We start from the raw sequence: 12,727 nt of genomic DNA, 5'->3' as shown, positions 1-12,727 counted from the left end.
TTTGTACAACCATATTTTCCTATCTCATAATAATTACATGTAGGATCATTTCAAATTCAACAATATAGCTATCAGATAAAAATTTCTCTTCATGATCCACATGCATGCAAAGTTGACACTCTTCCAAATAGTGGGATTATCATCAAATAAAGTCATGACTGAGGGAGTCCTGGATTAGGGGGTATCCGGACAGCCGGACCATATACATCGTCCAGACTATTGAAGCGTGAAGATACAAGACTCAAGACTCCGGCCCGTGTCCAGATGGGACTCTCCTTTGTGTGGAAGACAAGCTTGGCGATCCGGATATTATATTTCCTTCCTTGTAACCGACTCCATGTAAACCCTAGCTCTCTCCGGTGTCTATATAAACCGGAGTGTCTATATAAACCGGAGAGGATGGTCCTTAGAAGGCCGATCACAATTACAATCATACCATCATAGGCTAGCTCTTAGGGTTTAGCCTCTACGATCTCGTGGTAGATCTACTCTTGTACTACTCATATCTTCGATATTAATCAAGTAGGAAGTAGGGTTTTACCTCCATCGAGAGGGCCTGAACCTGGGTAAACATTGTGTGCCTTGCTTCCTGTTACCATCAGCCTAAGACGCATAGATCGGGACCCCCTACCTGAGATCTGCCGGTTTTGACACCGACATTGGTGCTTTCATTGAGAGTTCCTCTGTGTCGTTGTTGCAAGGCTTGATGGCTCGTCTCGTTGTCAAGGATGACATCATCTCTGGAGGAGCGCTGGCTGTAGGCCAGATTCTCCGACTTGGCGGCTTCATTATGGCTGCCCCATTTGCTGTCACGCCAACGATGGCCTCTCGGGTCATCACACATAACCTTCGCATCGATTCGGAGCTTGCCGAACAGATGGATCCGATAGAGCTCACCTCTCTTAATGAGCTCTTGGATCGCATCGTCTCTTTGGGAGTCGCTACGGACTATGACCGGATTGGGCTTAAACCCGACCAGAGGGACATTAGATCCTCGCCGGCCACCCATGAGATAGCGGTAGTGGAGGAACCACACACGGGTCACCCCTCAACTCTGAGGACGAATTATGTCCGGATCACCGAACTTAGTAAGCCGAACACCTACTCAAAGGAAGACATGACCCGAGCCCCGGACTTAGAATCGGGCATCGGGCCGAAGAGAGTGGGTGATACTCCGGCCCCCGAACTGTCGGGCTCGAAACCTTCCGTGCCCCCGGGTGTCAGATCGGACCAAAATCCGGATTCAGCCAACGACACTCGCTCGGACTTAAACCGTCTCTCCCGCATCAGGCAAGAGCCCCTGGGCCAAATTCCTCCTTGCGCTTAACAAGGTCGAGGACTGCCACAAGGAGGACGTAGTCTCGCTTTTCTGCAAAAACTGCACGAACAAAGGACTCCTTAATGCTATAAGTCGCCGTGACATAGTACACTTTGCGGACTTGGCAACCATAGTACAGAACTACTGTGCGATGAAAAGCGCCTGGAAGACCCAAACCAAATTTTGGGATAGTACGGCCCTCACCAGAACCTTTGTCCAAACTAAACGGCCGAACTCTCGTAAGTCGACCAATTCAATTCCCAAGAAACCAAAGCCCGCCCCAGGGCGTGGAACCGTATTGGAAGAATGGCTCAATGGGCCATGTAAGCTTCATAGTACGCCGGATGCAACACCAACCCATAGCCTTAGGGAATGTTGGATACTCCGGTAGGTAGCTAAAAGTGGCGAGGATCTCCTCGAGAGCCATAAAGCAGAACAACATACCACCAAGGAACACAATACGGTACTAACAGTCTTCGAGAGCCATGAAGCTTAAAATGCTCGGACCCAATGGAATCATCACTCTAGCTAGTGATCCGGACGTCACACTCTGCACCGAAAACAAAACCGCAGCACTAGCCTTGGAAGCACTGTCCGAAGCCCTAGCAGCAGAAGAATTAACAACGCTGCACGCCACCGTGGACAGGGACGACGTGATACTCGACAAACGACCCAAGTCCACCTCATTTAAACCCGCAGATGAGATAGTCAAATTCCAAGTCCACCCAACGGACCCCACGAAGAGAGCTTCCATCGGGACACAGTTGAGCCCCGCTATGGATGCTGCACTGCGAGATTTCTTATGCGAGAATTGGGACATTTTCGCCTGGCACCCATCGGACATGCCGGGCATCCCGCGCGAATTGGCCGAACACAGCCTTAACATACTAAAGGGATACAAACCTATCAAACAGACCCTAAGGCGATTTTTAGAGCCCAAACGGCAAGCCATGGGGGAGGAGCTAGCCAAGCTACTTGAGGCCGGATTCATCAGAGATATCAAACATCCGGATTGGCTGGCAAACTTGGTAATGGTACCAAAGAAGGACAAATCCCGATGCCTGTGCGTCGACTTCAAAGACCTTAACAAGGCTTGCCCCAAGGATCCCTTTCCCCTCCCTCACATCGATCAAATCATCGATGCCACAGCAGGACACGACTCGCTGTGTTTCCTCAACGCCTACTCTGGATACCATCATATAAAGATGGCAGAGTCCGACCAAGCTGCAATAGCTTTCATAACGCCATATGGCCTTTTCTGCTTCAACACTGTGCCTTTCGGGCTTAAGAATGCCGACGCAACCTACCAACGCATGATTCAAACATGCCTGGAAAAGCAAATCAGCAAAACAGTGGAGGCATACATGGACGACGTATTCATAAAAACAAGACACGTCGAAACCATAATAGATGACTTGAGGCTTACGTTCGATAACCTTCGAACATACGACATCAAGCTGAATCCAGAGAAATGCGTTTTCGGCATCCCCTCTGGAAAACTGCTGGGCTTCATCGTTTCCAATAGAGGAATTGAAGCTAATTCAGCAAAAATCTGAGCTTTGTCGCAGTTGGCTATACCAATAGACCTCAAACACATCTAGAAACTAGTTGGATGCGTGGCTGCTTTGAGCCGCTTTATCTTCAGGTTAGGAGAAAAGGCATTACCTCTTTACCGCCTTCTTCGGCGCACCGAACACTTTGTGTGGATAGATGCAGCCGCGGCCGGACTCGATGAAATAAAGACCTTATTGGCCAATAATCCAGTCCTAACAGCGCCAAATATCGGCGAACCTATGCTGCTGTACATAGCTGCAACACATCAAGTTGTAAGCACAGTACTTGTCATCGAACGAGAGGTTGACGGATACAAATTACCTCTACAGAAGCCGATTTATTACGTATCCATGGTCCTTACCCCATGCAAGTCCCGATACCCACACTATCACTAGCATACGCGGTCTTCATGGCATCCCGAAAGCTATGGCAGTACTTTCAAGAGTGTTCGATTACGGTGGCCTCCGAAGTACCACTAAATGATATAATAAATAACCGCGATGCCACGGGTCGGATCGCTAAATGGGCCATCGAACTCCTCCCGTTCGACATAATATACAAGCCTCAGTGGGCTATCAAGTCGCAAGTATTAGCTGACTTCGTCGCCGAATGGACGGAAGCCGCACTCCCTAAAGAGTACGACGCGTACTCTAACTGGATCATGCACTTAGACGACTCTAAAATGCTGGCCGGATTGGGAGCAGGTGTAGTCCTGACGTCTCCCACCGGAGACACGGTCCAATACGTCCTCCAAATATTATACATAGACTCCAACAATGCAGCCGAATATGAGGCTCTATTGCATGGTCTTCGGATGGCAGTCTCTATGGGAATTCAATGCCTAGTGGTGCGCGGGGATTCAAACCTGGCAATATCACAAATCAACGGAGACTTTGATGCCAAGGATCCGAAAATGGCGGCCTACCGTAATGCCGTCCTGAAAATGTTAGCTCTATTCGAGGGGCTCGAATTTCACCATGTGGCTCGAGAAAACAATCAAGCGGCAGATGTCCTTGCCCACATCGGCGCTAAACGCTACCCTGTCCCACTAACATATTCCTGGAAAGGCTCTTCAAGCCATCTGTGGTATGGGAAGGGGAGTCCGGCAATATCAGCACGGATCTGAATACATCCCCAGATTCTGAACTATAAGACATAATCGGAGGCTCTACCACCGAAATAACATCGTCATCCCACAAAATAATGGTTGTCATCGCCCCGTGGACTGAGCCTTTCTTGGCCTACCTAAATAGGTAGGAGCTCCCCGAAGATCAAAATGAAGCACGCTGCATCGTCCGGCGTTCTAAAGCTTACAAAGTCCATGAAGGGGAACTCTATAAGAAAAGTGCGACCGGAGTGCTCCAATGGTGCATCTCCGAAGAGGAAGGGCGGCAGCTCTTGGCTGAAGTCCATGCCGGACTGGGCGGGCACCACGCCGCGGCTCGAGCACTAGTCAGCAACGCCCTCCGTACAGGTTTCTATTGGCCGACGGCCCGAGAAGACGCATAGGACCTTGTCCAACACTGTGCCGGTTGCCAGCTCTTTGCCAATCAGAGTCATATGCCCCCTACCGCTCTCCAAACAATCCCCATAACTTGGCCCTTCGCGATCTGGGGGCTGGATATGGTTGGACCCCTTAAAGGGGGAAGCCACAAGAAAAAATACTTATTGGTCATGGTAGATAAGTTCACCAAATGGATAGAAGCTAAACCAGTGAAAATGGCCGAATCCGGACCAGTAATAGACTTTATATCCGGGGTTGTACACCGATACGGTGTCCCCCACAGCATCATCAGTGATAATGGCTCAAATTTCACGGCCGATGAGGTGAAAGCTTGCTGTGGCAAAATGGGCATTAAGCTTGACTATGCTTCCGTGTACCATCCTCAAACAAATGGCCAGGTCGAACGGACAAACGGTCTCATCATGAGCGACATCAAACCTAGACTAGTGCGATCCTTGACAGAGTCGGATACTCATCGGGTCGAGGAGCTCGACTTCGTACTCTAGGGGCTGCGGACCATGCCGAATTGCACCACCGGATATACACCATTTTTTATGGTGTATGGTGCGGAAGCAGTACTAACTTGCGACATACTACATGATTCGCCACGCGTACGCATGTACGAAGAGAAGGAAGCCGAGTTAGATCGGCAGGATAACTTGGATGCCTTGGAGGAGGAGCGCGATGTCGCTAAGGCCCGTTCCGCATTCTATCAGCAACAGGCTCGACGATACCAAAGCAGAGAAGTGCGGGCCAAAACTTATAATATTGGCGACCTCGTTCTACGCTTACCGGAGAAGGAGAAGGACAAGCTCAAACCCAAGTGGGAAGGTCCCTTCGTCATTGACAAAGCTCTCACCGGAGGAGTGTACTGCTTACGTAATGCGTCCGATAACAGACTCGAGCTGAACCCATGGAATGCGGCCAGACTACGGAGATTCTACGCCTAGCGCCGAACTCGGTGTTTGTCTCCTTACCTCCCCCTTTTTTAATTATGCTCCCTCCCTTTTCCTTTCTCGATCTTTTTCTCTTCACACAAAGTATTTAATACAGTGCGGACTCCCGGATTATTCCGGCCGCACTATGTGTGTAAGCAATACCTGGGGGCTTCCTATACGGAAGCTAAACATAACTTACTCTAAAAGGCTTTTTGCCCATCACACATGCGTTTTCCATGTGTGCCTTTTCTTCACCATTATATGCATCGATATGACTTAAGATGTGGCCAAGCTTAGTTGCCTGGCTCCTGTGTTTATGTCCTACGTTCCCATTAATTCGGCTAGGGCATAAGGGGAGCACCTCTGCGATTGTTACTGCCGGTTCAGCCGGATGTGTACCTCAGACTGGGTGAAGCCGAAAGCTAGTTTCCTTAAGAGAATATTCAGTCGGTGAACAAAAGATGTCTTCATTTATCATAACATTAATCCCCAGAAGTTTTGTATCCTGCGCTATGGTTTGCAGTCCGGACATGTGCCTTGTCGCATGCTTACCTAGGGAAAGGAACCCTTAACGGAACTATTCTCCCTGGAAGATGTTTCTTACTATCCATGTAATATAACATAACTAGTTGGGTACTTGTCTGTTCAAGCACTTATGACCCCTACGCCTGGTTTCCATGCATACTCCGGTTTTGTATAACCGAGCGGGTATTCGGGCACACCCCGGACTGTAGGATCCGGGGGCTAAAGCGAAAAGGTCCGCCATGACAAATGATTTTAATTCGGCTAGGGGCTACTTATGTCCATTGAATTACACAGTCACTTGGACTGACTATATTCCTCCTCTATACCATCCAACATGCTATCTAGCTTACAATCCTATTGAGAATACTTCGCGGCTAACGCCACCTGGTCATATACCAGACTCACAGGAATTTCTTGCCCATCTGGCCCTGCCGGTCCGACTTCGGCCATATGGTTCGGGTCCATCTTGGTGTAGCGCGTCTTCACCATAGCCCATGCTTCCCTTGACCCTGCCAGCAGGCTGACATCTTCCATAGTCGGAAGCGCCGCCATGCTCCTTGAAGCATGTCCACAAGCTCTCCCATGCCATTAGGCAGGAAGCTTGATGGTCATAAGGCCTGCGCTACGTCCCGCATCGCCTGTCGAGCTCGCTCGTGTAGCTGTGAGAGGTCTTGCAGTAAACCGCCTGCAGATGCGGGCATCTCCTCCTCAGGGCGACCCGTCAGCATTCCTACAAGCAAAACTCTTTCAATACACCTCCTCGCTGAACTATGCTACAGTTCATTCAGGCACTTACCATAAATGCCGCGGCGAAGCCTTTCGTTCTCCTTCATGGAGTCCGCCAGCTGCGCACGAACGTCTTTCAATTCCACGTCCAGCCGAACATTGGCATCTTGGAGAATATTCTTCTCCTGCTTAACTTGCGTCAGAATGCGCTCGCCAGCCTTTAGTTACCTCTGGAGATGCGACTCGTCATCCCTCCCGCCCTCCAGATTTACTCCGGGGTTATCTGCAGAATATTCTGTTCAACTATCAGCCAGTTGCTAACTGGTACATTTTCGTACAATCGAGATAAATGTTACCAGATGAGGCCTTCTGGGATTCCTCTAGCTTGGCAACCGTGGCCCTCAGTTGGGTCTTGCACTCCTCTAGCTCCCGAGACAATTGCTCATTCTTATCTACAAGAACCTGTGCATAAATTGATACTTAAAACTGTTGTGCCAACCGTTTCAAGTCTCAGGGGCTACTGCTATACATGCTTATCAAACTTTCTTACCTGTATATCTTTGGTATACTGGTCCGTCGCCCGGGCGAGCCCGCCTTGAGCAGCTCGGATGTATGCGTCTCCCGAATTGAAAGCATTAAATGCCTCTTCGGAAAAGATGTTGTTGCGAAGCACGGCCCGTCGGCGCCGGTGATTCATGGCGCTCTCTACTTCAGAATTCGTGGCAGAGAGCATGTCTGCGTCCTCTGTCGGAGGACTATGCGGCATCGGCCCTACGTCCGCCTCCTCTCTCGAAGTCGGTTCTGGAGCCCGACTGGTGGAGGCGTGGTTGGCAGGATCCCCGGATATAGTCCAGATACTCCTCTTCCTGCCAGGATGTAAAGGGCGCTGTTATACTTCAAATAACAATAATTACATGACAGGTTGTTTCCTAACCTCTGTAGAGGCGTGTAAGCCCTAACCGCCTTCCTCTTGAGCCTACCCAACCCGCACGCCTGTGGCTGACGGGACCTTAGGGGCTCGGCCTGTGCTCCAAACGTCGCCTCTGCAAAAACACGACGCTTCAGGGATAAGGCGTGACACCAGGAGAGAATCCTCTTCAGAGGATCAAGTCTTCGGCTTGGCTTACACGCGACGAAGGTAGCAGTCCAGGATAATCAGCAGTAATAGCCACTGAGGCGCCGTCATGGCTCGCCCAATAAAATATCCCGTCGACAAGCTCCACGACCGCATCCGGGTCTTCTTCGAGTCCTGGATCCAGGGCCCTTTTGGGGTCCTCTGGCTGCAGGGAAGGGCTGGAGATTCGTTCTACAGCCCTCCTCAGTTCCCGCTCGTAAATATGAAGGCAGGTAACCTTAGCAAAGAACGCCACAATAAGTGAAGCGAGAAAATAAATGACGACTTACCCAGTTTGGGGGATTGTACATGGAGAATCCGTCCCGCGGTTTGATATGGAGGAAGTCTTCCTCTTCTCGTTTGTACAGGTCGGACAGTATCCTTGCGAGAGCGGTGGCAGAATCTGGACCCTTACGGCCACAACGGGTGGCATCGTCTGTCCCGTTGAAATACCACATGGGATTGCCCCGATATTGAAGCGGTTGCACTCCCGGCATTATGCATATAGCCATGACCTCGACTATCGTCAGTACGGATTTGGCAAGTAACTTTATCCTGCTCATCAGGAAATGTATTTCCCTGGTATCCTCTTCTTGGGGGCCTCGGGGGCGCCAGCTTAGGCGTGCCCTCGGCGGGGCATTACTGAACTTGGGGAGTCCTGTCCGAACTGGATCCAGAAGGGGAGCGTCATCAATATAAAACCACTCTGAAGCCCAATTCTCTGGTGCCTTCTTGGGAGTGTCGGATAGGTATCCGGTCTCGCGATACGCCATACTTCGGCCCCACCCACTTGACATAGGGACTCTCCCTGGTTGCGGGGGACAAGGCGGAACAACTTCTTCCACAAACCGAAATGAGCTTCGCATCCTAGAAATAGCTCACAAAGGGCGACATACCCTGCTATATGTAGTACGGAGGCTGGGGTAAAATTGTGCAACTGGAGGCCGTAGAACTCCAGGAGCCCACGAAGGAATGGATGAATAGGAAACCCGACGCCCCTTAATAGATGCGGAATGAGGCATATTTGTTCCTCTGGAGACGGATTAGGGGATTTCTCCGCTTGTTCTCCGTCGTCATAGGTGGCTATTCCGGCTCGGACGGGTACCACAAACGCCGGTGGGAGAAGCCCTTGGGTTTGTAACTTTATCAAACGGCTATGAGAAACTGAACACTCTCCCTAGTCCCCCGGCTTGGGGCAAGGGGAGCGAGCAGAAGAGCTGCGACGACCAGCCATGTTGGGATGGTTTTTCGGGCGCTCTGTTGGATGCTTGCTTGTGGGGGAAGAGTGAGGTTTGGATCTGGGAATCCCCGTCTCTTCAAATAGACGGTTAGCCCGAAGGACCGAGGGTGGCAAATGCAAAAATGCCTCGATTCCTCGCATTCGCTCGTCACGTGGAAATGGTCATTATTGAGACACTGCAGCCGAGGAGTACAACATTGATGAGATGCCGGACACTGTTCGTCGTGATAGGTACATTGGAGTATTCAGAGAAGGAACCCGCCTTGCAATGCCGAAGACAAGACTGCGCGCCGGACTCACCCTCATTGAAGCCTGGTTCAGGGGCTACTGAGGGAGTCCTGGATTAGGGGGTATCCGGACAGCCGGACTATATACATCATCCGGACTATTGAAGCGTGAAGATACAAGACTCAAGACTTCGGCCCATGTCCAGATGGGACTCTCCTTTGCATAGAAGACAAGCTTGGCGATCCGGATATCATATTTCCTTGCTTGTAAGCGACTCCATGTAAACCCTAGCTCTCTCCGTGTCTATATAAACCGGAGAAGATGGTCCTTAGAAGGCCGATCACAATTACAATCATACCATCATAGGCTAGCTCTTAGGGTTTAGCCTCTACGATCTCGTGGTAGATCTACTCTTGTACTACTCATATCTTCAATATTAATCAAGCAGGAAGTAGGGTTTTACCTCCATCGAGAGGGCCCGAACCTGGGTAAACATTGTGTCCCATGCTTCCTGTTACCATGAGCCTAAGACGCACAGATCGGGACCCCCTACCCGAGATCCGCCGGTTTTGACACCGACAATGACCTTTCCAAGCCCACTTTCATCAAAAATTTCATAAGATTGAACACTCACCAAATATGTGGGATTATTTTTACCTAAAGTTTACTCTCTTCCAAACCCACTTTTAATATCATCACAAGCATATTCATCATGAGGTTCAAATAAATTTTCAAGATCATTAGAATCATTATCACCCTAATCATGATCATTGCAATAAGTAGTGGACATAGCAATATTAGCATCCCCAAGCTTGGGGTTTTGCACATTATTAGCACAATTGACATTAGTAGAATTTATAATAACATCATTGTAATCATGTTTATCATTGAAAGAGATATCATGAATCACTGTATCAAATTCTTCTTCCAACACTTCATCACAATCTTCAGATTCATGAATTTCAAGCAGAACTTCATAGAGATAATCAAACGCACTCAACTCAGTAGCAATTGGTTCATCATAATTGGATCTTTTGAAAAGATTAGCAAGTGAATGATGACCCATATCAATAGCTTTTTAGCAAACAAATAGAAGACACATGGTAACACAAGCAAACAAGAGATCTGACGAGAAAAAGGCAAACAAAAAAGAAGGTGAATAAAAAGGCAATTTTTGTGAAGTGGGGGAGAGGAAAACGAGAGGCAAATGGCAAATAATGTAAATTGCAAGGAGATTAGATTTATGATTAGGAACCTGGTAGATGTTGATGATGCTTCCCTGGCAACGACGCCAGAAATTCCTTTTGATGTTGGCTTGAACTACATTGGTATTTCTCCAAAGAGGAAGGGATGATGAAGCACAACAACGGTAGGTATTTCCCTCGGTGATGAGACCAAGGTTATCGAACCAGTAGGAGAACCACGCAACACTAAGTAAACGATACCTGCACACAAAGAACAAATACATGCAACCTAGCATCTTAAAGGGGTTGTCATTCCCTTTCGGGTAACTGTGAAGTTGACGGGATAAATTGTAGTAGATTGATAGATGCAAATAAAATTCAGCGAGGTATTTTCGGGTTTTTGGATCAATAGATCTGGAAATAAAAGCGAATAAAATAGATCTCGAAGGCAAATATGATAAAGAAGAGACCCGGGGGCCGTAGATTTCACTAGTGGCTTCTCTCGAGAAAAATAGCATACGGTGGGTAAACAAATTACTGTTGGGCAATTGATAGAACTTCAAGTAAGTATGATGATATCCAGACAATGATCATCATATAGGCATCACGTCCAAGATTAGTAGACCGACTCTTGCCTGCATCTACTACTATTACTCCACACATCGACCGCTATCCAGCATGCATCTAGTATATTAAGTTCATGGAAAAATGGAGTAATGCAATAAGAACGATGACATGATGTAGACAAGATCTATTCATGTATGAATTAGACCTCATCTTGTTATCCGTAATGGCAACGATACATACATGTTGGTTCCCCTTCTGTCACTAGGATCAAGCACCATAAGATCGAACCCATCACAAAGCACCCCTTCACATGGCAAGAAAAATCCTAACTAAACCAAAGATTCGAAGAAGAAGAAATACGAGGCTATAAGTAATCATGCATATAAGAGATCAAAAGACTCAAATATCGTTCATGGATAAAAACATAGATCTTATCGTAAACTCAAAGTTCATCGGATCCCAACAAACACACCGCAAAAAAGAGTTACATCAAATAGATCTCCAAGAGATCATTGTATTGAGAATCAAAAAAGAGAGAGAGGAAGCCATCTAGCTACTAACTATGGACCCGTAGGTCTACAATGAACTACTCACGCAACATTGGAGAGGCACCAATGAGGATGATGAAACCCTCCGTGATGGTGTCTAGATTGGATCTCTGTTTTTTGGAACTTGTGGTGGTTGGAATTGATTTTTGTTGACTCCCCTGGGATTTATGGAATATTGAGGTATTTATAGAGCCAAGAGACGGTGCGGGAGGCGGCCAAGGTGGCCACAATCCACCTGGGCATGCCCTAGTGGTTCGTGCTCCCCTCAGAGCCCCCCTCAGGTACTTTCTTGGCCCATCGTGTGTCTTTTGGTCCAGAAAAAATCAACAAAAAGTTTTGCTGCGTTTGGACTCCATTTGGTATTGATTTCCTCCGAAGTAAAAAAAAACAAGCAAAAAACAGCAAGTGGCACTGGGCACTATGTCAATAGGTTAGTCCCCAAAAAGATATAAAATTGCTATAAATGATTGTAAAACATCCAAGTATGATAATATAACAACATGGAACAATCGAAAATTATAGATACGTTGGAGATGTATCATATGCCCACGAGGCTCAAGCAATAAATCCGTCAAATCCCACCAATCCCTCTCTATCGCTTCTAACATCGTATCAGAGCCAAGAGGTCTTAAGTTCAAGACCCTTCCAACATAGTATTGAATAAAACAATTCTGCAGTCTACACCGATCCCATGTCTAAGGATTAAAATAATCTAGACGGGAGGGGGAGTGTTGAAATATATTTTCCGCCTTTCCTCCATCAATTCAGACTTCTGGATGAGTTGGCTGGTGCATGAATTCAACAGTGGGGTCATGCAGGGGCTGGAACCACTTGTCGGTGAACTGCAACAGCAGGCACGACTTGCCAACACCTGCACAGACATGCATTCAGATGAAGGCAGGTGGGATAGATCTCCTAATCAATGAGAGCAACCAAGAGCTTAGGGATCCATGAGGAACCCCCTTCGGGAACGAGCAGGAAGAGAAAGGGTCAACCGGGGGAGCATCTGAAGCGGACCTGTGTCACCGATGATGATGTACTTGAAGAGGTGGGCATACGACATCTCCTCCACCGCTGCTCGGAGAACTTGCGTGGGGTTTAGAGGACTCTGTGTGACTCTGCAAGGCCGAGGCGATGCCGAGAGGGCTGGAGGAAGGAAACTGTTATAATCGGTGGAGCGGGCCATGGGGTACATCTCGTAAAAAAAGGTGATGGAGTAGCTACTACCAAAGAGTCCGCATCCTTTGGAAATTGCAATGGTTTGATGCGTTGTGCGGCCCA

General features: G+C 48.2%; 1 pseudogene; it reads right to left on the bottom strand.

The window, feature by feature from the left end:
- Positions 1-12,509, bottom strand: part of LOC123161716 (ras-related protein Rab-2-A-like) — a 55,914-nt pseudogene extending 43,405 nt beyond the window's left edge.
- Positions 12,510-12,727: the final 218 nt, after the last annotated feature.

The sequence above is a fragment of the Triticum aestivum genome, chromosome 7B (genome assembly GCF_018294505.1).
Source record: "Triticum aestivum cultivar Chinese Spring chromosome 7B, IWGSC CS RefSeq v2.1, whole genome shotgun sequence".
Lineage (NCBI taxonomy): Eukaryota > Viridiplantae > Streptophyta > Magnoliopsida > Poales > Poaceae > Triticum > Triticum aestivum.
This window is presented reverse-complemented; position numbering and strand designations above follow the sequence as displayed.